The sequence below is a fragment of the Uranotaenia lowii genome, chromosome 2 (genome assembly GCF_029784155.1).
Source record: "Uranotaenia lowii strain MFRU-FL chromosome 2, ASM2978415v1, whole genome shotgun sequence".
NCBI classification, from domain to species: Eukaryota; Metazoa; Arthropoda; class Insecta; order Diptera; family Culicidae; genus Uranotaenia; species Uranotaenia lowii.
In genome coordinates, this window is record NC_073692.1 from 350,769,517 (window position 1) to 350,794,516 (window position 25,000).

Consider the following 25,000-nt stretch of genomic DNA (forward strand, 5'->3'; position numbering starts at 1 on the left):
CGGAGAAAATTGTTTTGGACATTTCAGCGATTTACCCTTAGTTTTTCGCTTATTGAAAATTAAATATACTGGTAAGAGACTTGACTTCCCTGATGACCCTCAACCGTAGTTGCCGATCATGTGCTTCACTCCAATGCTTGATTTGAACTTTGTGGACATTATTGACAGTGTTTGCATACTTATCCACCACACAAACTCAGTAATTCTTTGAAAAATCAAAGGTTTTGTCAGCTAACAATTTGATAATGACGAATTTTAAAGGAAACTGTGCAAAATTATTTTTTTCTTTTTTTCTTGCATCGTACATAATTCAAAAATGCGTGAATCTTAAATTTTGAAAAAAATAGGTCGAATAGTACTTTTCACAGGCAACAAAATGCTGACAAAATTTTGATTATCCGATAACCAGTAAACGAGCTATTAGCAAATGAAAGTGTCCCATTTCTAAAAGAACTAAGCTTTAAAAATAAATTTGATAAAGCTTTTCCCGAAAAGCCCTAACTTTCCCCCAAAAGCCCTAACTTTTGTTTTATTCATTAAAATTATAAAAGAAAAAGGTTTTTATAAAACTTCAGCTTTGTCGTATGAAAGTTATCAGTTTCTAGCATTTCCAATGAAATTTTACGGAAATATTGCAGAAAAACAGAAATTATCCCTAAATCATACATATTCGCATTTAGTCCGCATAGCTGGAGGTTCGGAATTTTAGACAACAGTTATAATAAAATCGATTTCTCGAAAACTGAAGAAGATTTTAACATAAAAATTACTCCAATGTATAGAAAAAAGATGCCTGCTCATGTGTATATAGTTTTTGTACACATATTCGATACTATTTTTAATTTAATCAGTATTCTGCTTAATAGGCGCATATAGCCTGTTTCTACCCTACATACACACTCTCATTTTTCTCTGAGCTCGTTTGTTTGAGTATTGGGGCCTCGAAAAAAATCAAAATATCAGTTGCCACCCGTTATAGGAAAATCAAATATTTGATCGTAAAAGGGGCTGAACTTAAAGAGAGTCTCAATTAACAAAGGGAATTCAAAATCGTTACTCAGTATCACAGTCAAATCTAAAGCAAAAGTTCAAAATTGATGTTCAAGAAGCCCAACCCATGGAAAAAGTTTTAAATAAAATTAGAATATAGAAAACACAAACACATACAGCATCTCAACGAAACTGGACGTTTTCTCGAAGAGATTCCTTTTCTTTTAACCCTGAGCCTATATCTTTCGAGGATATGATGGCTAGCATCTTATCAATGCTAAAACCACCAACCAACAGAAAGTGTACTATGTATGCCGTGACCGGAATTCGATCTCATGCCCGCTGGCTTAGAAGACTAGAAGGCTATCCTCTACACCACGAACTGCGGCAAAATTTGAAACTAAAAGTAGAATTCACAATTGGAACCCATCCTTATAATTTAGAACCATAATTGATGTATACAATATGCATTAAAGCTAGCTTTGAATTGTTTTGATTTCTATGTACAAAATTTTTGAGTAGGAACTTAAAGAACACATACAGAATTGAAAAATGGAACTAATTTTTCAATCACGAGAATAATATTTAATCAGTTTTGAGTAGAATCAGTCAACGATCGAAAAACAAAAACCAACAATTGGAAACATAAACCTGGTGTCTTGCAAATACCTTCTCATGACAAAATTTTGCCCAATAATTTTTAAAAAATAACATTAGGAGCTAATTTCCTTTTAATTATATGCCTGATCCTAAAAGCTTCCCAAATTCTCTGAACTCTTGTGGCGCTACTGTTTGGTTAATATCTCCCATTAATGTATTAAAACTTTCCGTTTTGGGAAAACGTTCTGTGGATCGGAAAGATCTCCCAGCAGAAGCTATCTGCTGTTCCGAGCAGAACTAAAATGCTGTTCGTTTTGGTTCTCCATATGCTTTGGTCAATTTGCAATTGAACAATAAATCGATGATAGTTGCTTTGTTTTCCGGGACTTTAGCACTGTGGTCATTCTTTCCAAACCGATCGATGATTGCTAAGGACATGTGATGATAAACATGATACGATACAAATGTTTACATCATCACACTGTGAAGCCAAACATCTCAAAATAGGATCGTGGTAACTCAGAAGTGTTACCAGTTATTCTGAGTGCGTTTGCTCAGAATATCACCCGAAAATAAAAACATCAAAAGTGAGGATGTCACTTCAGTGTAAGAGTGATAAATAGCTATCGCTTATGTGATATCTTGTAGTTTAACGACTACTAAACTGATGAAACTGAACAAAGATAGCTCTACTCAACCATTGAAACCTGGGTTGCTACTTAGTTTTCAACATAAGGAATACTGGGAAGAAACTAAAAACAAAAAGGAAAGAAGAAGAGAACTCGATTCTGGTCGATTTAACGCTAAACTACCTTTATCGAAACCTGTGGGTTCATAAATTGGCCGGTAAAATTTACGTAACGGTTCGGGTTACTTTTCTTCACCCATCATCAGATTTCCCCCAGAATGACCCGAAACATTACGTAAATTTAAAATAAAAAAATATTGTTTCACTCATCGAAAACAGTCAATATGTACTGAGGCAGTCGAAATATCTAACAGTTTTACAATAAATTTTTGCACTTCTTAAGCGGTTATTGTCAGAGGACGCATCGGCTTTATCAATTAGGAACATTCTTGTCGATCAGTCTAACCCATCAGAACTGGTTCTATACATCTCGAAGCGGGTTACTTTCAAGTATCACTTTTGCATACCATTGTCCATAATTCAGCACTTCTAGATTGAAGGAAATAGCGATTAACTTTTAAGATATTTTTCCATTATGCAACCGGACGCAAGTGTTACGAAACTTTAACAGCAATTTTCTTGAAACATGCTAAACAGTTCATACAACCTGTTCAAAACTGACTAAAATTTTGTTTGGTTTTGACAGTTCTCTTCGGTTTGCTTGGAGACAAAAATTGGTGAAAAACGATCGTTGGAATTTCCACACAAGTTTCGTGAGCTAGCTTGTACGTCTGTTCTCTGTGAGAAGACTTTTATATAATGTTAGTTTGAAATATCAAATTTTCAACTTTTTGGAAAAGAAACACCCATATAGTTTCATCGTGTTCAGGCGCCAGTCTGAATGGAAGCAGTATCCCAGTTTTGATCGTATTGTTCACGTTTATTTTAGTTTATCAAATCTCCATCATGTCAAAACAACAATCTTTGGATTGTTTCTCCTTGAGCGTCAGTTTAGTTTTTTAAAACCGTTTAGCTAATCTGGATTCCAAGTTTCTTTGCCACTTCATGTGAGGAAAAGAGAAGCCATGTTCTGAAGACACCCATTTTCCACTCTTCAGTCTTTAGTTTCATCATTTTAGCTTACTCCAGTTATTCTTTAAGTTTTGGCGATAATGTTTCTGCGACATATTTCTGTACGTATCTTGAGCTTCTATGATCATACTTTGGTTGACTGTCTTGAAAACCTACTTGTCTGTCCAGTTATAGTTCGATCTACGAAAGAGAAGATGGCCTCTGGCTGTAAAAACTTTCTACAGTTTTTTTTCGTTGTTAAGTGAATGTTTTTTTTATCCACATTATATTTCTCGTTGTTTATTAATATGTATAACGAGGTTACGGAGAATCGTAAGGCTTAAATGTCGCTTTTTGCTGTACATTTACTACTCCAAACATCGGAATACATCGAAAAACGTGTTTGCCAAAAATCTTGTGCCCACACATACCAAACCTTTCGGAATCAACTCCAATGTCACACGCCATTTTTGGATCCATTCAATGTTTTATTTCAAAACTGCAAAAACGAAAACAACCAAATCCCATCTCAACAATCAACAACCTAGCAGCAGCTAACCCGAGCCCAAACTAGGTCAATAAATTATTTGACGGAAAATTTGATCTTGAAAGCCGATGGTCGGGCAGATGGGACGAACGGAAGGCAGGGAAACTGCGAATTTCAATCGAATACCTATATGAATTCCATACCTAACTCACTCAAACACAGAATTGTTGTGAGAAGCTCATGTTAGGAAACTGTCAAACGAAAGGGGAGATTCCAACCAATACTATTGTGATTTGGTTGGAAAAGCTCTTGTTTGCCGTTTTCTATCAAAGGATGAGGACAAGCAATTCAAGAATGAAAAGCTTCTGCTTTCCCACGGGTTGCGTGTGTGAGGTTAGTGAGTTACCACCCAACTGGTGGGAAGTTCATTCATCTAATGCTGAGTGTCTGTGATGAGAGTGCTGAAAGAGCACTCAAAAGAAATTTTAAGGTGAGAGAGTGAAAGTACACGTGCTAGGATGTCGAGCTTTTCGTCTCGAGTCTCTGTTTATGACTTTTGACAGATCGGAACCGGAAAAGGGCGCATGATCGGTGGGTCCGGACTCCGCCGGAACAGTTCTACTGAGCAAAATCTTCGCTGAGAGAGAGGGAAAAAGACTCATCTCACATGTGTGTGAGAGAGTGAGAATTTCAAGACAATTTTCAGTTGCATGTTGTTACGAAAGTTTGGAGGTTCGTCAGCCTGCTGTGCTTAGCTTATTTTGGGATTGTTGTTATTAATGATTTCGGTTATTTAAGTTACCGAATGAGATTCCTAAGGTAAAAACGTTCAAAGTTCACAACCAAAAAAAAATTCTGTTAAAAATTTTTAACCAGAAGGCCTTGGAATGCACAGAATCCTTGGATGGAGATTCCAAGGACTTCCAAGCCAATTTTGACAGATTGAGAGCACAATAACATCTCTCACAGGAAGTCGCTTTCGCGAATTTAGTAGATGAGAATTTCAAACGAATGTGAGTCATCTCCGAAAGCACAGTTTCTCGCTCTCCGGGCTCCAAACAATCAAGGACTTCAGTCTTGTTCTCCAGTTTCGATTCTGGCAGCCTTGCTGAAGAATCCCTTTCCAAATGACGGTGCGGTTAGTTCGGTTTTTTCGATTGTGTCGGTTCAAGGGTTGACTGGCTGGGACGTCAAAGTTGGCGGCTATTGACTGAGAATGGTAATGGGCCAAGGAACAACGCTCAACCAAACTCAGCCGAAAACGATCGACCAACGACAGTAGGGCATAGTTCGACATTCGCTGCTAGGATTAGAGATGGAGCCAATATGGTGCAAAAGTAGTGCAGTGCTGCAAAGTTGAACATACTCCTGGATACATCTATCTACCAGTCGCTTCGCCTGGAAGTAATCGGCGTTTTGGCGTTGTGGTGAAAATATCCTTTTCCTTCCTTCCGTCGTCGGTTCCGTGTTTCTCCTCCTTTCCGTTTCCGTTTTCTCGCTCTTCTCGGTATTTCACGCGACAGTGTCTTTCTTCCTTTCTGCCAGTTTTCCGTTTCCGTGTTTGTGAGCTTTCCGCCTAAAGGCTGTTTGGCTAGCTGTCAGATCAGCAGGCGGCGCCCGAGTGATGTGAGAGTGAAGAGTCACCGAGTCTGGGGTTTTGACATGATTTGCACCAGTTTGTGAAACCATCGCTGCAGAAAAAAAACACGTAAGTGTGATTTCATTCATCGATTTGTTCAATTGGTTTTCTCGAATAAGTCGAGAAGCGGAAATTCGGTGCCGAGCGAGGGAACACATGCATGTCACTTCCGGATGTGCTTCTGAGCTGAATGGCAAAGTGCAATCTCGCCCAAGAAGAAGATGATTAAGAGACGACTACGACGACAATGACGATGATGATAGTGTTTCTTGGAGGTTATTGTTAGTTAGATGATTGGCACAAATGTGACCCCAATGACTGGTGACATTTCAACCTACGAGTGGAATTACATTTGCGACTGAAGTTTTTCTTTGTTTACCACACATACAATATACTAATGGTGATAGTGCAGTGCAATGTCGTCATTGAAATCGCGGGGTTAGTGAAACCGAATGCAATCTAAATATTTGTCTAGAATGGGGTTTTCTTTGTTCTACTGCTGCTGCTGCTGCTGCTAGGAATGATTCGGTTTTTTTTTCTATGTGAAACAGCTCATCTATCATTTACTCGGTTTGATAGGATTGATATCAATCTTGCAAATGCATAATTAAAAATGAATACTTCGCATATTCTTGCCGTTGTAGTTATATACATATATTTCAGTCTTAAGTACTCAACGACGTGGTTATTTTAAGGATTTTTTTTTATTTCTATCATGTACAAAAACTTCAAAACTATAAGTTTTGTTCATATCAGTTGAAACTTAAAAGAAATGCGACAATTTAATTATGCTGTATTGAGGAGACACTACGAAGCTGATCGAAAATGTTAATCTATTTAATCAGTGTGCATCCATAAAAAGTTTTGACGCAACATTAAGGATTTTCTGAACCAACTCCCAGAATAACCCAACCAAACAAAATCAACAAAGCTATTGTTTGATTAATAAAGCATGCTGTTCAATGCAAAACTTTCATGAGGACTTAAAACAAGTTTTAATAACTATCATTACAAAGAAACAAAATTGTTACCCATGCACTACTGGTCGGGTATTTAATCAGACCAATTTGAAATTTTGGTTGCGTACTGTTGTTTACATCTAAGTGAAGTAAGCGTTGTCGTTTCTTGTCGTTTTTTTGCGAAGAAATTGTGCACCAATGAGGCACGGTGAGTGATCTTTGAATCAGACAACCAGCTAAGGAAGAAGGTGTGAGTGTCAGGTTCAAACAACGTTGAGAAAGTCTGGAGAACAGTGTATTTTCGCAGAATCCCAAAGACGCGGTAGGAATCCTGGCCCTGCTGACTCTACAATGGACAAGAAAATCAAGGATTAAAACAAACGGTATCCTTTGGCATAAGTACGGGATATGGCTAAGAAACTAGGCACCTCATCGACTAACGTTATGCGTGCCAAAGAGAGAATTGATTTTCAGACACATCGGAAGCAGAAGCAGCCAAAAAGGAGTACCAAACTGGCTGAATCCGTGAAATCGAGGGCTCGGAACTTTTACGACAAATTTCTTAACAAGAAATCGGGTTGTGTTCAAGGTTGTCGAACCAAATTCTGTGTTTTTGAGAAAAATAATTCTGACTTTCTGTGATTTTACCTAAAAATTCTGTGATGGATTTCTGTGATGCTATTTTCTTGAATTTCATAGAAAATTCATGATAAGTTGGGTATTTTTCACAATTTAGTTGGGCAAAATCAATTACCATTACCAATCTTATCATTTTTTCTAATTCAAGGTTAGAAATCTAAATTTGATACTATTCGAAAAAATTACAATTTCGAAAATCCATTCAAAATTTAAAAATTCTGTGAAATTTGTGAAAATTTCAAAATTTTGTGTTCTGTGACATAGATTCTGTGATGAAAATTTGCTCAAAATTCTGTGAAATTACAGATTTTTTTGTGATTTCGGCAACCTTGGTTATGTTATGGATGAAGAAATCTACATTGAAATCGACAAAAAAAAAACTCTGTCTGGACCACAATTTTATACCTCACCGAAGGAAAGGATGCTCCTGCATCAGTGAAAGCCATTTACACTTGAACATTCGAAAAGAAGTTTATGCTGAGACTAGCAGTATGTGAAACCATAGTTATGATTCTAATTTTAAGTGGCAGCTCGGCGGAATGAAAACTAGAGAGAATTTTATTTTTATAAAATATGAAAGAAAGGTGGATAGACAGGCCAGATAGTGCACCAATAGGAGAAAGCTTGATAGGTGTTGAAACTTTAGGTTGAGGGCATGTTGATGAAAAGCTCCCACGAATTGTAACGCTTTTGCTCTACACTAGCTAACTATGCATGAGAAACCGAAAAGCCAAATTCTCATGTATAGTGAGCCCAGTGGTTTGAGAGGGTGCTTACACACACTTCAAACGAGCAAAAACGTAAAAACCCATGGACCTACTGAGCTTTCCTTATGCGAGGACAGTTCTAGCGACGTTGCCTTTTTTCAGATTCTCCCTTCCATAGATACAATGAGTGGCAAAACTTACGCACAAGAATGTTTACAAAAAAAGGTTGCTTCCTTTTATCAAACTGCATAACAATCCTAAGGTTGTACTCCAATTACCCGAAAACCATTGCCCAGAATGAAAAATCCCCAGAATTTCAATCGCCAGAAAGAACCATTCCCCGGAATTTTTTTCCCCAGACAAACCATTTCCCAGAAAAATTTTCGCCAGAATGTACCATTTCCCAGAATTTTTTTTACCAGAATGAATCATTTACCAGAATTTTTTTCGCCAGAAGAACCATTTCCCAGAAAACTGAAAACATTTATCCTTACTAGAAATTATTAAAAAAAAGGAAATGCTACAAAAAAATGGGGTTTCATAACTTTATTCTTCTGCGGCAAAGCCGAAGCTCCCAAATCCGAGGTGGCCGCCGACCCGCCGTCGGAAGCGGCGGCCCCATTACATTGGTCTAGGTCTGCCGGGACTTCCTAGTTCTGCGTGAAAGCTAGGGGTGATCACTTAGCCCCGTCCGCCACGCGACAGCGTGAAGGGCAATATTTCTTTAAAGTTCGAACGCGCAGCGTGAGGAATCTGATTCCAAAACGGTTTACAAAGGACCATGGTTGGCATTCAATTAATTCAAGTACCCAAACCACAAAACATAATATCGGTTCTGAAATAATTTTAGTTGGAAACTTTCAAACAATTGGTTTCATTTGAAAAATTATTTTGAAAAATTTAATTTCGAATCATATGAAATTTACAAGAATTCATTAGATTTAACAGCACAAAAAAAAAAAAATAATAAAAATACAAGAGGAAATAATCTGGGATTTGTGTCATTCTGGGAAATATTCTATTCTGGGGAAAAAAATTCTGGGAAATGTTCCATTCTGGGAAAAAAATTTCTGGTAAATGGTACATTCTGGGGAATTCTTTCTGGGAAATGGTTCATTCTGGGGTTTGATTTCAGGTATTTGTCATTCTGGGGAAAAGTCATTATGTGCAATAGTTTTCGGGTAAATGGGATACAATCCAATCCTAAAATCTTTTGACCTGATCTCGATTCTTGCCACTACTCTAAGAGCATTTGTTTCCGTGGTTCAAACAGCCGGTTTACACCCAAATTCAGACCATGGCAACCGCACTGTTGGTTCATGATACCAGTTTCAATTCAACTGTTTTTATAACTGTTTTAACACTAAAAAGACCGCACCAGTCAAAATGACTGGTTGGACACTTTGTTTGTTAAATATCTTTTGCATACTTCGCTTTAAAAATTCGCCAAAAATACGACTTTTCATGAATTTTGAATCTCTACAAAACTGTGTATTTTTTATTTCACTAGCTCTTTTAGTAAGCGAGAAAAATTTCGCCATAGACACTCGGACCGTGACCAGTCAAAATGACTGGTAAAATTCACAACCCTATAACTCAAACAAGATAAAATTTTTTCGCTTGCTTTTGGTTTCATTTGCAAGCTACATTCAATACAATGAGTCCTAGTTGATTTATGGTTGGCAGAAGTGTGTCATTTGTTGTGAAATTATTGATTTTCGATGCAAAGTCGTGAAGATTTGAAGAAAAAGTTATCGGATTGGCCGCTGTGTGGCGCTTCAAACACTTGACTCCCAATTTTTTTGGTCTGTTTTGTTGCTCAACTATAATCGAACTTTCTGTCAAAATTTGGCGAAATTTCATCAAGATTTGTAAAAGTTATGTTAGATTTAATACATGTCCATTCGAGTAATCGAGTAGTTTTAGGTGATAAATATGTTTTATACTGAACTAGAATGAGTAAAATTATTATGAATTGAGTACTTATTTATTCAAATTTGAAGACGTCAGCTATGAAACTGAATAATTAAAATGATATTTCAACATGGGTGCACCAAGTATGTATTCACTTGCATTCTTAGATTATTAGGCTCGACAAATTCCAATGCAAGTTCACTTACAGGTATTCCGGCACCCGTGTATATACCTGGCCAGCTGGCAACTGATTGAACATTCTTATTATAAGAGGAAACACATCTTACCTGTCGGCAACTTATGGGGTTTGAACCCAAGAATTTTCTTGCCGATACAAGAAATCGAACCCAGTACGCCTGGCATACCTATTCCAGACTCGCGCCAGCCTATCTGATAGACCACATCGGATGCGGATATTTCAACATGGGTGCACGGAATGGCTGCAAATTCACCGTTGTAAATTATATAGAGTGAAATAGTTTTTAACTTGCTTCAGAACACAACATATTTTTGAGTTAGACATGATAGGTATTTGAAATGCAATATTCGTCAATTTAAAAACTTTTAAGGAAAAACAAATCAACGTGTACATTTGACAATGTTGATTCATTATTTTTATTTTTACTGTTTTCCGTCGCACGATATAACTTGATGCATATAATCCCTAAAACTCACTCGGTCCATGGTAAGCGTTTTCCAATTTCTTGGATGTTGATCAGATATTAACAGATAAATGTACGGTTGCAAAAACCTGTTTTGTAATAAAAAATAAATAAATTTATTATTTCAAGATAAAATTGAAATATTTCTTTTCCAGGAATGAAAAAACGGAACTTTAAATAAAAATCGTTATTTAAATCATTATGTCTGAACATGAAAGACATGGTTTCGACTTTGGTTTAGTTAAGATTTATAAAAATGCTTTTTAAAAATTTGCAAAAAGTCCAATATTTGATTAAAACGCGGTGAATCCATGCACCCATTGTGAAAACCATGTATATAACACAAATTTTTATTTGAATCTACAAAACTCTTTTTTCTTTACCTTTAGCAGGCTAAAAAATTGATTTTGGATGAATAGCGGTGAATCCGTGCACCCATGGTAAATTACTCTATTTAAAAAAAAAAAATAGGCTTCAAAACCTACAATATCAGGTATAATTTATAGACAATGTGTTGAAAAATTTCAGAGCGATGGATGCTAGAAAACATCTACTAAAACAAAATTGAAGTGAAACCGTGCACCCATGGTCAATATCCATAGCCGTCTAACATGGTTTTATAATTAGATTGATAATGTGTTTTATTTTTTTGGTTATTATTTGAAATATTCATTTTATGACATACACGCATTCGTCAACTATGCCAAAATGAGGGGATTCCGTGCACCCATGGTGAAAAAATATTTCCATTTTGTAACAAAAATTATATCGAATAAATAACAAAACAATTTCAAAAGAAAAAAAATAAAAATATTATGATAGAAAAAAATTCCCCTTTACCAGTCATTTTGACTGGTCACGGTCCGAATAGGTATATTCGATTTGCCGGTCCTTCTAGTGTTAAGGATTGGTTCAAAACTGAACAGGTTTGGATCCAATTTTACGCAGTTCTATACCATTTGACAGTTAATAGATAACGAATGGGGTTGCCATTTTTTTCACTGGATTGGATCTAATTTAGTTGGTCCAATTCTTGTATAAATTAGATCCAAAAATAGATCACGGATACACGTGCTCTAAGGATGCTTTCAAGTGGTATGAAGCCAAAAGGTTATAGATTTACAAAAAGACATGAACCCACCAACTGTCCAGGAAATACATGAAACCAACGGACAGTGTTGTAAAATTCTAGAAAGATTGGCCTTAAGTGGTAAAAATGTTCGGAAAAAGCACTTTGCAGAAGCTGATGAGTAGTATTAGGAGCGCTGCCCTTAAAAAACTTATAAATTGGAGTTAAAAATTATTATTATAATAATTCGGATTATTATAATTTTCTAAACAGTCTATACAAATGGTATGTAGGGTGGCCCACAAATGAGGATATGTTCCGGAATCAAAACCTTTTGGGGATGAAATCGTTTTTGGCCTGCTAGAAAATTCGTTGCCAATTTTCACTCATTTATTTAACTCTAAGGAATTCCCAGACAACCAGAAGTCGTATTTTATTTTACAGGTTATATCGTACAGAATGTTTTGTATATCTGCACCTACAATGTGCGGCCCATGCATGTTTTTTTATCGTATTTAAATACATTTCATGATTTTATTACGACAATTCAATCCAAATCAAGAATATGTGTGCTAATGTAACCTATATGGCCTCCAAAATGATTCGTATACATATATACTGATTTTGCTGCATTATATACTATATGTTTACACGTACATTTGCACGTATATTTGTGTTGCAAATTCGAAATACTCACAAAATGGTTGTCTGGGTTGCTCAACGAGCCTCAAATTTGTATGGATATTTGATACCATATGTTGTAGCAAATCTAAAAAATCCACTTTTTTGGCTATAATTTTCATGCACACACACACACCGATTGCGCTATAAACTTGGTTTTCTTAATTTGGTCATAAATTCACACATTCCATAAAAAAACATCCCAAAATCTTTGACATAATTGGTTAGATCGGCTAATATCTATGTCATTTCGAGGCAATTTAAATCATAGAAAAGTTTAATGCAAAATTACGCTCAAAAACTGTTGAGCTGATAAAATAATATAACTTAGAATTGTAAAAAGTTGTATTCAGTAAAATGAAAGATGATTTACAATGTTCAGGAACAGCGACAGTCTTTTTGATGCAAATAAAAAAACAAGAACACACAGATCCTACTCAGTGAAACTAAATGTTTTTACTTGAAGAAATCTAAGTTTTCCCTAAGACTAAAACGTATATATTTCAAGGGTTTAATGGCAAGCTTCGTACTACTTAAACGCTATCCTCTAGACCACGGTCGGTGGCTATCCAAGCAACGAAAATTTTGCAGACGTTTTTGCTATTGTTGAAGACTCTTTCAACCACCTTCGTCATTATCAAAACCTTTCCCTTAAAAAATGTTTTTCTTAAGAAGTGAATCACGAACCAACCATTTTAACTTTAGAATTCATTCATGAAATCCTAATTTAACGTATCGACAACGTTGTATCCACGTGACAGATATTTAATACTCGAGACAGTTTATCGAAAGAGTAAAAAGAAGTAGAAACACCAACGTTCACTGCGATTAATATAACACATTGCGGGCCAACTACGAGAGATCTCGTTGTTTCATGCTATGACAGATTTTTTTTTTATATGAGAATGTTTAGAAAACTATAACGTTTGGAACATATTTATATTAATCTAAGAAACAAAAGCGTGTCAATAAAAGATTATTGTGATAGAACGTGCTGCGAGAATCGCATCAAATAACTAGACGGTTCAAATATACATAAGTAGATATATTTTATAGATTGGCCCAAAAAACTGACCAGACAATATTTCAGCTCAGTCGGATTGATTTAAGGGTGCCTCAAAGTGCACAAGAGGGGGACAAAGGAAAATGGAAAAATCAAAGCCTTTATTTTGATGCCAAATGATTTAAAAATACATAACATACCGAAATCTTGTGTTATTTATCTCAGATTTTTTTTTGTCTGAAATCGACTTAAGAATTTTAAAAATCACTAAAAAAGGACCAAAGAAAATTTGGAAAATTTGGGACCGGCCGTTTTCCGGAAAACCCACTAAGTCCCAGAAAGTTGATTTTTGACCAAACATTTGTTTTTAGAGATAACGCCAGATCTCAACGTTTCATGCATTTTAAGTCATTTGGCGTCAAAATTGTCGAAATATTGTGTAACTCGATTTTTTTTTGTCTAAAATCGACTTGAAAATTTGATTAATTACCAAAAGGAGGACCAAAGGAAATTCGAAAAATCGAAATGCTTCAAACGTTGAGATCAAAAATCGACTTTTTCGGACCGGCCATTTTTCAGGAAACTGACTAAGTCGCAGAAAGTCGAATTTTGATCAAAAAGTTGTTTTCGAGATAACACCAGATTTTCAAATTTCATATATTTTTAAGCCATTTGTCATCAAAATTAAAATTTCGATTTTTCCGATTTCCTTTGGCCCCTTCTTCAGCGGGTTTTGAGGGGTAAAATTTTGCACATGTAATTTTTCTGGGCCGATATACAAAATGTATATGATCGGTTTTCAAAATTTGCAATAAGCACCGAGTCACCGAACTTAGAATATTGTCGCTGAATCCTGAAACCGGAGTTTTAGTCAATATCAGCGTCAACTACGTTAGCTGACAACCTGATAAGCCATTGGATTTCCCTAATTTTTGAAAATAAGGCTGATTTTGCCTGGTTTTTGCGAATGTGATGAAAAATGGGTTGTAAGGAACTGCATTTGATGTCATTGCTGATGATGGTACTTTGACGTAGCCTGCTTTTTATTTCATCAGTCCCTGATTTTTGAAAAAAAAAATGTAGGCAGCCCTGCTGGCGAAATTTCATGTTGACCAGACATCTATCAAACTTCTGCAAAGTGTCGGAACCAGTAAGAGGTAGTCGATTGCCGTGTTTCAACTGACTTGCTATGGCATTTCTATCATCGCTGGTTGGCAAGGTTGGCGACCATTAGCGCGAAACTTTCGATTTAAATTGCAATTTAAAACAAAGCGGCTAATTTCGGCAACACTCGAGTGTATTCGAAGAATGAAGAAAATTCTCATTCAGCTTGTTTAACCAAGATATAGACAAAGTCAGTCTCAATCGAGGAAGAATGACCTTTGTGGGTCAAATTCCTATAAAAAAGAAAAAAAAAGTCATTTTCAATTGTCAAAAAAAAAAGTTTCAATCATACACTCGTGTAGTCGCAGTTTATCCTTGTGTTTTTTTCTATGTGCGCTTTCGATCGGAGCAGTCAGCTTCGGCGATATCGATGAGTTGATGCAAAATTGCCAACAGGATCGTTACGATCCTTCTGGCAATTTCAGCCACCACTTTGCCGATTAATGTTTACTGGGAAAGAGAGTGGACTCTGACCCTTGCTTTTCCTGACAAATGATGTTATTAACAACTGTGCCAATGATAGGATAAAGGAACTTCTGAACTAACTTTCTTAAATTTTTCCTCAGCCTCTATTAAAGTACGATTTTTTGTTGAATATTTCGTACTACAACCATCCATTTTTTCACTACAATTTATGCTCTAAAACATAAAACAGTTATTTTCGATAAGAATAGTGTACAAACTGAAAAACTCCTCGATTTTGTGTATCAAATGTTTTCAAAATTCTGAAAACACACTGCTGTGGTAACTCTCATTCGACATACCTGTTTCTTTGCTTGTTGTACCTTCTATTTTTAACAAATCTGCCGCAACACCAACCTCACTCGAAATCCCACATGCACCTAATACTGGACACATCTTTGCTCCAGAAATTTGGAATACAGAATGACCATCAAAACTCATTCATTCGCCAATCTCTTTTGTTCATTCATTCTTCTCCAAGTAACTCATCCTTCCAAATAGTTCATCCGTACAACATGAACACTTAGACAAACACACGCTCTCAACTTTGTAATCATGCATAGTATACTTTTAAATCATCTTACTTTTATTTTTTTTTAAACACCGAATGAATAATTTCTCCGTTTACACAGAACATTAATGCCAAATTCTTCAGAACAAATTAAATATACTGATAGAAGGCTGGTCTTTTTAATGACTGTTCCTGTCCTATTATTTTTTTATTGCTTTGTTCAATACAAATCTTCTCCCCATGACATATCTACTACAACTGCTATCACTGATCAAACTGACTGGACACTCGATTTCGTTTGTTGGATAATTTTTTCCAGAAAAACGCAATTTCGATTCCAGAGTACGCATCGATCGCTTTTGATAAAATGCTATCCAAGATGGAAGGTGTCTCTCAACTTTCAAGAAAAAAATAGGCAATTTCGACGATATGATCGGGTTAAATCGGTAAATTTCTCCTACAGCGAGTTTTTTTTGTCAAATTTTGCAAGGTTCGCAATACCGTCGATAGATGGCAAAATTTGACCAATTTGACAGAAAATGATCGGCTGAGTGTCATGTCAGTGTGATCAGTGCTGCTATCTCGTCGAAATTTGTTCTGCAGTGTAAAATACTGGTTAGTAAGTAGCTTAAACTATATTAGTTCAAAATTTTTATGATTAACTTAATTTATGAGTGAAATATTGGAAAATAGTGGTAAGATGGTCCAAAACAAGTTCGTTCCCCTAGGGGACGAGGCCATTGGCTCGACCGTATTGAAACTGTTTTTTAGCCGGAACATATTGATGGTTTCTGGAGCGCAGAACAGTCGTTGATTCTTGAAGCATCAGACTGAGTCGATTTTGGGTCATTTTTGAACTTCTCAAACCCTGGGGTCTAAAGAGCTTAGTTTTGGTTTAAAACTCATCCATGATTTCTTGCAGAATTTTTTTACTAAAAAATCAATATTATTTTTGTTTCTTCTGTAGAACCGAGCCTACTCATGGTTTTTGTGCCGTGGTTTTGATGATTTGCCGGAAAAATTAACATTAGTATATACAGTCGACATCTCAAAAAATAACATAAAAGTTATTGATTATTATTATCCTACCATACTCAAAAATCTTACCCTTTCAACTTTCTTAGTTTTCAACTGCGTCTGAAAAAGCTCCCCATAATCACACAAATAGTGCGCCGCCATTCGTTTGGACTTGAGTTCGGACCAACGTTCGGTAAATAAATACTTCGCCGGGCCAAGCTATTTGAGTAATGTCCACGCTTCCACCCTATTCCAATCCACCCAATAACAAGATGGTGACAACTTGACGTCCGAGCTCGAAGTTGCACTAATGCCGTCATCATGAGCCAAGAAAATAGGTACGGTATACGTACTATGGCTGTAAGAAAATTTGGAAAATGCATTTTCCCACACTCCAAGCCACCCATTCGCTCACTCATTCACCGAAAAGGGGGGACCAGCCGGATTCGGAATGTCATAATCCTCGTGGTGTGGCGAAGATTTCTCTACTTGTGTTTGCCATCGTCCAACTCCGGATGAAATGGGTGGGGGGATGTGGAGGTTTTTCCTGTAGGTGGCGCGCGGGTGCCGACATTATTGGTCAGATGTCAAAATGACTGGTTTTATGATTTCGGTACGGTTTGGTTGTCCTCGTTTTCAACTCTTTTGCGTCCGCCCCGCCTCGCTCGTATCGTATCGCATCGTGAGACAGCGGATTTCAAAGCTGTTGCCGGTACCTTCCTTTAGCTACTTCCGGAACCTCTCTTCTCCTGGGTTGGTATCTTTGACGGACTGTGGCACACAAACACTTTCCTTTGTCCTTTGAATTGTGCGCACTTGGGTGGAGGGTATTTTTAGACTATTTTTGTGCCCACAACTCCGGGAAAGATGAGTATAGCACAATTCAATTGATAGGTTATGTTAGAGGTACGAGAATTCAAGAAAAAAAACCGAAGTAGGTTGTGATAACAATTGTATTCGGAATCCGTCCTGAGAGCTTTCCGATTGTAAACATCACACCGAGACGAAAATAAAACCTGTCACTTTTGGGACCCCTGCCTACTTGAAAAGTTTACAGCTGATGATGGTCGACAGACGTTCGTCGTTCTCTTTTTGGTCGGAAGTGCGCATGTTTGCCCTGACGTCACGCTATAGCGGGATGGAGAAAATATTGCGGAATGTGTCGCCTTGGAAACTACAAATGACAGACTATGGTCATACAATTACTGCCGCTTTCTTCTGCCTTCTCGGGAGGAATCTCCGGTTTCTATATTTCGAATCCTTTGCTGCTTGTGCTGAAAAGGATGCCCTTGTTGTTTTTTCTTGATGATTTTGTTGTTGTCTTTGTTGTGATGCAGGGATTATTATGTCGGCTGATAACAGGTTTTCATTTATTTGCGTCTTTCCGTCCGGGTTTATCGATGAAGTTTTACGCAAAGAAGAAACGAGTTCTGGCGAAGTAGGGCCGAGTAAATTGGAGTCCAGAGGCGAAAACACTATGATGAATATTGCAATGTTGATAAATGTGGATGGCTCCTGCTCTTGATTTGAGAAATAAAAAAAAACTAATAAAACGACTATTTTAAAAACTCAGTGGTTTTAAATAACAATATTTTTTTATGTAACTTTTGGGGGATTTCATGCGTTAAAAAATTATAATTTTTAACGATATTTACACTTAAACTAACAGTTTTCCTTTCTTTCTTTCTTTGCAGATATTTTTCATCGTTGTTCGTTTTTCGCTCCACAATTACCCAAATCTCGAGTGTATGTGTGTGTGAATCTATTTATTTCTGAATCGTGTTTGAGTTAGGCGAGTGTGAGCCTTTGCCAGAAAGCAAGCAAATAAGCAAGCAAGTGTATTATAAGTGTATTTGTGTGTCGCTGTCAATCGCCGTATATGTACTTGTACATGTCAGCGAACCGCTAGATGCGTCATACTCAACATGGCGCCGCCGTGTATATTACTGTGATCTGTGGAACGACATTCATGAGCCCCATGTAAGTATGGCCGTATCAAATTGTAACAGCCCAACTGGCTAGACATAGCTACTCGAATAAGTTACTACTTGGCCCCGTAAGGGGCATTGCATGATATTTAGATGTTAGGTCTTCTAGTATCAATTTTAGATTTTTAATCGAGGCCCGAAAAAAAAAAGTTGGCTTTGCCTGGGTACTAACCTTAATCTACCGACTTTTGAAAATCTTGCACGTTGCACGCTAAATCTGCTCCTAGGCCTAGCAAAAGGTCTTTTGCAAAATTAGGCCCAGAACGGACCACAAGAAGATGTCGTGAGCCTTAAAATTTGTTCACAAAATTGAGACATTTTGTGGCGGGAGGATGAATTCTAAGGAGTTTCTACGTTCGTGGGCATTACCTGGACATTGTTTGCGACATACCATTTCATGGATCTTTCATCAATCGAGTATTTTAAGAATAGACTAAGAAAATTTTATATATGAGATGAAAGTTGGTAAAGAAGACTGAGTAGGCGGTGACCCGATGGCATCGCACTTGTTTTTTTTTTCGTTCCAGTGAAAATTATCAATTATTTCTTTATTTAAATAGGAATTTTGTGAAAAAGTATTTAAAAATGCATTTAACGCGTAGACGGATGTGTGCACAATGATTGAAAATCGGAAGTTGCTTCTGAAAGTTTGTGTTTTTGATTTTAACGCTGCCTAAATTTTGCTTTGAGCGAATGTGTTAAAGCCTGTTTGTGTTCCTGAAGTAAGCTCTTGCTGGGCAAGGAAAATTAATATGTGGATTTAACCCTCATCCGCACTCCAAGCTAAAATCGTCATAACTCTTCTTATATCTAACCGATTACAATGAAACTTATACCACTAGAAACCTTGTAATGTCAGTAAAATATGTTTAGAACATTAAAACAATTCTAGTTTTCTCGTTATTCAGCATGAAAGAAAAAAAACCGAAAAAACAAGCCTCAGGAAAAGTGCTGTAGTTTATATATTACACGTCCAAAAAATATTTGCTTTATGCATATGAAAGCTGAAGTAAATGTCTACATCATCAAGCCAAGAAATATTTTTGAAATTTTTTTTCAATAAAATGGTCACAAAAAGTTCAAAAAAGTGGTCTGAATACCCTACTTTTCATTAGATTGCTAGTAAAAACTGTTTGAGCGGTGGTAGAAAAAATATTATTACAAATTTTATTCTTATTCTGACATTTTGTTGTCTTTAGACTTTTGATGCAACAAAAATTGAATAAACGGGAATTTTTCAAAGTTGACTACTTTGCGCGATTTTTTAACAAATTAAAATTTCATTATTTCGACTCTAGGCTTGGCTCTCTGCCCAAATCACCACCCACCGTACCTACTCTGAGAGCAAACAAACACGTTTTGCTGGACGTGCTGCTTGTGGTTCTAGAAATTCATAAATGATTTACGTTTATAATTTTCATATTTTTGTGTTAACAGATTATCACCGCTGATTTTAATGATTTTAATTAAATGATTAATGGCATTTCGGTGAACTATACATTGTAATAGGAAAAATATCAAATGAAAATAATGAAAATTATAGACGGATAGATAAGATTAGGAAGCATGAAGGGTGTTGAAAATGAGCCAAGAGCGTGATTTGAGAAAACTTCTTGCCGCACAAGACCATTTGTCCCACACCGTATTATTGTCTAGAAGAAGCAAAGTCGATAGGCTGACTTTGCATTGATCTATACAATGATACATGGATGGATCGAAGCACGTGTTTTTCGTACCCCGATCCGATCGGGGTACGAAAACACGTGCTTCGATCCATTCAACTTTGAAAAATTCCAGTAAATTCAATTTTTGTTGCATCAAAAATCTAAAGACAACAAAATGTCAGAATTAGAATAAAATTTATAATGATATTTTTTTTTCAAAAACTCTACCACTGCTCAAACAGTTTTTACTAGCAATCTAATGAAAAGTAGGGTTTTTAAACCACTTTTTTGAACTTTTTGTGACCATTTCATTAAAAATTTTTTTTTAAATATTGCTTGGCTTCATGATGTAGACATTAACTTCAGCTTTCATATGCATTAAGCAAATGTTGTTTGGACGTGTAATATATGAACTACAGCACTTTTCCTGAGGCATTTTTTCGGATTTTTTTTTTCATGCTGAATAACAAGAAAACTAGAAGCTTTAGTTATATATGTATAATGTTCTAAACATATTTTACTGACATTATAAGGTTTCTATTTATATAAGTTTTATATGAAGTTCAAAATAATTCAAACGAATTAAATAGATTTTACTTTTGGAGTGTCAAAATGACACTCTAAGTCGGAAAAGGGAGTTTTTTGTCCAGGCTTCCAGGGTTCGTGCATAAATAAAGTAAAGATGCAATGTTAAAGAACTTTTGAATTCATTTAGAGTCCCCGAGGAAATTTTTCTTTTTGAAGCTTCTGAAAAAAGTTACAAGCATTCAAACTTGCAATAGTGTCAAAATGACACTCTAATACGGATGAGGGTTAAACTAGTTGAACGTAAAGCGATATCTCTCAATCATATGAATAATGCATTGTAGCGTAGGCGCGAATGCCATAAAGATGAAAAATGTCTATAATCGAAAAAAAAACGCTTTCCCAAACTTTTACGGTACTTGTGTACGGGTTGACAAAGTTTAATCGTTCGACAATAAATAAAAGTACTAAATACGGGTTGAATGATTTTAGGGGGAGACCGGCTTGAGCTAAAGAAAGCTTTGTTCACCAATTGGGCCCAATTTTAATCCTTCAAATTTTGGTGGATTTTACATGGGCTGTCAAAATTCCCAGTTCTTCAGTATATTGCAATGATGATAAAGTGAAATGAGCTCTTGACCCGAACAGCTTTAGAGGGTTAAAGTTAACAAGTAATTCGATATGATTGAAGATGATTTTTTTTATAAAAATAGTTTAGTTTGGCAACAAGTGTCCAACGCTTCCCAGTATCGTTCATGCTGGTTAGAGGACCAAGTTCGAATTTGGTTTCTAAACCAACATAGCGATATTGGGATAGCCAGCTCTGGTCCGCAAAATTCCTTTCCCGATCCATTCCGATCTAACGAGCTCGTCGACGGACTCGTTTCCAAGCATTACCTTATATCCGGGTCCCATAGAAGTTTATTATTATTATGGTTTATTTTAGACATTTTACCTCTCCTGGGGTATTCGTGTCTTAAAAAGGTCCCATAGAAGGTTTGATCTGTTTGCTCCAGCAAGTTCTTCGATTGCTTTCCGGCATGCGATTACTAGTTTAGATCTAGAACACGAAGCACTAAGTGATTTGAAAGCTGCTTGGCTATCTGAATAGAAATAAATGGTTCTAAACATAATTTTCTTTAGGATTGCAATTTGCACTCCATGCATAATAACATATGACTATAGATTCTCTTAACTGTCTTCAATATGCCGTCTGGTGTTCCGCAAGGTAGTCACTTAGGACCGCTTATCTTCATGATTTTTGTTATGCATTCAGAAAAAATCCAAAATATGAGCGCTAATAAATCATAGCAGCTTTGCCTACTAGCGACACGTCGCATACGTCGCGACGTTGAAAATAATAACGACGCACCGCAAGTTTCCTGGGAGACCAGGAGCATGCGAATGATGGCCTAAGGAAAACGTACAGTAAACAACATAAACAATGTTCGAGTACTACATCGAAACCACCTACTGGACTGAAAAAAGAAAAACAAACCTGCGAATGACAGAAATCTCGCTAGTAAAAAAGCGTCGCTAGTCCTACTGTCGCTATTCGGTTTGATGCTATACACATAATATAAATGAATTAGCAACCTTCTTCAATCACCAACACAACTGTTTGCAGATAATTTGAATATCTACCGGATCGTTGACTCGAGAGTAGATTGTGCTGCACTTCAAGAATGCATTAATCGACTTCTTGCATGGTGTGGAAAACATGGAATGAAAATAAACACCAATAAGTGCAAGTTGTAACGACTTTGCCCTGCCCGGAATGCATCATGAGTTAACGCGCAAATTCATGATCTAAGAAACAAGTCATTTTATTGGCTTAACTGGCCGAAGATTCAATTCATACAGGAAAGCTTTAAGCTTGAGATGCGCTAAAATTGGTTCAATAATCATAAGGCATCTTGCCATAAACATTGAATATAAAGCACGACATAAAAGTACGGTTTCATATTGAAACCATCAATACGGCTATCATAATTCCTTATAATCTAATCGAGCCTGTACCGCTACACATAAAGTTGCCGCTACTGATGAACGTCGACGGGGGCCCGGATTCGTAGACTGCTTTCTCCGCATGCATTTATCGTATAGGTACGCCTCCTTCACAGCACGCGCAACTCACTGCGCTCCAACACCGTGATAGCTTCTTACTTGCTCTGTTTTTGCCTCTGCCTTGAGTGTAAACATGCATACAACACTCTTCTTATTTTGCTCCGCTTCGTAACATGCACATAGCAAAGGACTGTCTCTCTTCGGCAAAAACTATTGCTCTTTTGTGGCCGGAGTTTTTAAACGAGCACACACACATAGGATATCAGTGAAACTTCATGTTTCTTTGAAGAGATCTTCTTTCCTTAACTCTTAGCCTACATCTTTCGAAGTTATGATGGCTAGAATCTTACAAATGCTAAAACCACCAACCCACAGAAAGTGTACTATGTATGTCATGACCGGGATGCGATCTCATGAACCTAGGCGTAGAAGACTTGAGCTCTAACCACTACGCCAAAGCCGCTGGCTGTTTTCCGGTACTGATCGACGACAAAGTACCGTGGCGCTTACACACACTGGGCAATCAATTTTGACAATCAGCTAATTGAGCTTCAGACAGTTCAAGCAATATTCCGTCGCTTTCTGATCTTCTTCAGCGATCAGAACTGTATTTTAGAAAAATGCCCTGAAATGGCATGATTTATGTAAGTATACATGTTGGCTTCTAGTGCTGCTTTGCTTTGTCCTACCTGCGTCGTAAACGAGGACCTCCTTCGGTTCTTGGACTCCGATTATTAACTGTTCAGTATGGTTTGAATTTAGATACAATCACTTTGCTTAGCACTGTGATGTTGCCTACTCTCCTTGATCAGTGGGACGGTAGTATTCCCGAGGATATTAATTGATCTATATATGTATAGATGTGACGGAGCACTGTTAGTATAATTTTATCAAACAAACTTAAACGCTCGAGTTTACCTGTAGTCAGATGATTGTTTGTGGATCGTTTTATGGTTCACTTGACACTTTCTAGAATTGGAATTCCCCAAATTCTAAAATTTCATGAATGCGGTTAGCTAGGGTGAAATGATGTTTAAGCGGTTACCTGGATTACCTGGGGAACAGTATTCCAGTTGAACTCCTGGACTTTCTCAACTTTCAGTTTCCCACTACGTATTGTATAGTTATTTGTCAGCTCTGAGGAGAGCTAGATTTCGTTCCATGGGCTATGGAGAGTTTGTATCAAACTCGTGTCTTGGCGGACCTACAACATAAAACCTGTGATTTGTAAGAAGCATTCGGTTTTCCAGTTGGTTTTAACTTACGGTCAATCGATAAGGTGTGGTTCGCCTGAGGATGTAGTTTGGCTTTTAGTTCCTCTGTTAGGACGTTTTTTGCGTGATGGTACCAGGTTGCGGTTCTTTACGCTTTTGAGCTTATAGCGGAACTTGATATGACAGGTACTGCGTTAACAGTTGAAGCGACTTCAGTAGAGCGGCTACCGAGTGTTCGATGATTTGCGGTACAGTGATCCTTTGATTTTCTCAACTGTACAGCTATGTTACTCATTTATGAGTTTGTGCTAAGCGGAATTTTATTATTGGAAAGTACTGTTACAAAATACATCAGCTTTTTTAGAATCAGAAATTCATTGGTCTTCGATTAGCCTTTTGGAGGCACTCCGCTTGAAAGCGTTGTCACCATTAAGGATCTAGGAGTAACCTTTGATCAAAAGCTATCGTTTTATCAGTAGATTGCGACAACAACAGCTAAGCTTTCACTTTGTTTGGATTCCTGCGACGAAATACTTTGGGCTTTGAGAACCCATACGCTATAAAACAGCGTTCTGCTAATTCAAGGTTGCCAGAATTTTTTTCAGCACGTATCCAAGTCGGATAAACCGGGCAATTTGAAATAAAGACCTGGCAAAATCCGGGCATTTGATTTCAAAAGTTACGACCATCTATCCGGGAAATACCGGGCAAATTTTTCCAAAACCCAGAAATTTTTCATCAAAAACCAAGAACTAAATTGGAAAAAAAAATTTTTTTCTTCAAAACTGATCGACAGATTTTGAATCGTATTTTTGGCTGCCAAAAAACCTTTCTTGATCATTTTAATTAAATTTGCTAAAAAAATTTCGATTTGGAGGCCTTCGTTATTTTATTTTGTTTGATTTGCCAAATACAGTGAATAAATCCGGGTGGAATCCGGGCATTTTTGAATAAAATCCGGTCAACCGGGCCGAGCCGGACCATCCCCACATTTGGTATTAAATATCCGGGCAAACCCGGATGAAACCGGGCAATCTGGCAACCTTATGCTAATTGCAATGCGTTGGTGCGAAATGTCTTCAAATATGCAACACCAGTTTGGGCACCCACCACTCTGTCCACTTTGTTATGAACTGCGTCCACTGCCCTGACGAGACCCTGTAAGGATACCGTCTTAACCACAAAGGTGTGCTCTGCTGTCTTTTATATCCCTGAGCCAAAGAAGTTGCAAATTGCACAATTGCTCTAAAGCCTGCTAGCTCCAGCCCGTCGTTTGCGCAACCAAAGCACCTTTTGACTACCCAGAAGCAGAATAGTTTTCGGACAAAACCACCCGCGC

General features: G+C 37.0%; 1 long non-coding RNA gene across 1 annotated transcript in view; it reads left to right on the forward strand.

Annotated features, from left to right (window-relative positions):
* The window catches only part of LOC129747741 (uncharacterized), a 55,421-nt gene extending 37,244 nt beyond the window's left edge, over positions 1–18,177 (forward strand). Inside the window, exon 3 of the long non-coding RNA XR_008737564.1 lies at positions 17,898–18,177. This is a non-coding gene — a long non-coding RNA (uncharacterized LOC129747741). The remainder of the gene's footprint in view (positions 1–17,897) is intronic.
* The last annotated feature ends 6,823 nt before the right edge of the window (positions 18,178–25,000 follow it).